General features: G+C 39.7%; 1 pseudogene; it reads left to right on the plus strand.

The window, feature by feature from the left end:
- Nucleotides 1–941, plus strand: part of LOC102991650 (centrosomal protein of 78 kDa-like) — a 28,910-nt pseudogene that overhangs the window by 3,968 nt on the left and 24,001 nt on the right.

The raw sequence follows: 941 nt of genomic DNA on the forward strand, positions 1-941 counted from the left end.
TTTAGGTTGTGACAGAAATAAACTTTACAGAAGTCGTGTTCCTGCGATAAGCAATAAAGATGTGACCTTCCAGTTGTGTAAAGCTCATAAATGCTGTGTGTGTCGGGTGCACTAAGGAACGTGGAGCTAAATGGGTTAGTTCTGAGAGAGAGAGAGAGAGAGAGAGACTTAATCACGTTAACAAAGGTAAGCCTTCATTGTGTCCTGGCAACATTTGATAGTTGCTTTTGGGGCAAACTAAAGCAATAAAATTTTAAACTTGTTCTCCCCATTAAAGGGATTGAATAAATCAGCCACTTTGGTGCACCTGTGTCTTGCGAATTGTCCACTTGGAGATGGAGGTTTAGAAAGTGAGTTTCAGTCTTGTTTAAGTCTCTTGCCATCAGACTGATCTCGTGATTTCTTACACACCATGTCTGTCTACCTTTTCCTGTCTACCTTTTCTTGGTGTCATTCATGCCTGGATTGTCTCCTGTACCTGCTCAAACCTTGGTCCATTCTCATTTGTACCATGGAAGTTTGTCATGCTGGATACTGTCAGAATTAATCTTACTTAAGTCTGTGTTAAGCCACAAACCACATGTTTTGTATATTTTCTGTTTTTTCTGTTTGTTTATATTTTTATGGTTTCTCTTCAAGAAATATTATGGGAAGGGAAATAGAAAGTTGTAAAGAGCAAAAAAGTCATCATTCTCTTTAAATTGTTAGAACATCTATCTGCAATCATAATTATAATGCACTGTGGTATGTGTTAAAATAGGAAATACATGTAACGTCCTGTAGGAGGAGCAGATTCAGTGGTGTTGGTGAGGGTGTGTCATGGAAGTAATCACAAAGCAGGTGACTGTTGATTGGGGTCCTGAAACATTAGTGTGCCTTCCCTGTGTCCAGTAGTGGTCTGGAGGGGTCAGGAAGCCTGCCTTTCAATTTGAGGGAACAGA

The sequence above is a fragment of the Physeter macrocephalus genome, chromosome 2, assembly GCF_002837175.3.
Source record: "Physeter macrocephalus isolate SW-GA chromosome 2, ASM283717v5, whole genome shotgun sequence".
In the NCBI taxonomy this organism is placed as follows: domain Eukaryota; kingdom Metazoa; phylum Chordata; class Mammalia; order Artiodactyla; family Physeteridae; genus Physeter; species Physeter macrocephalus.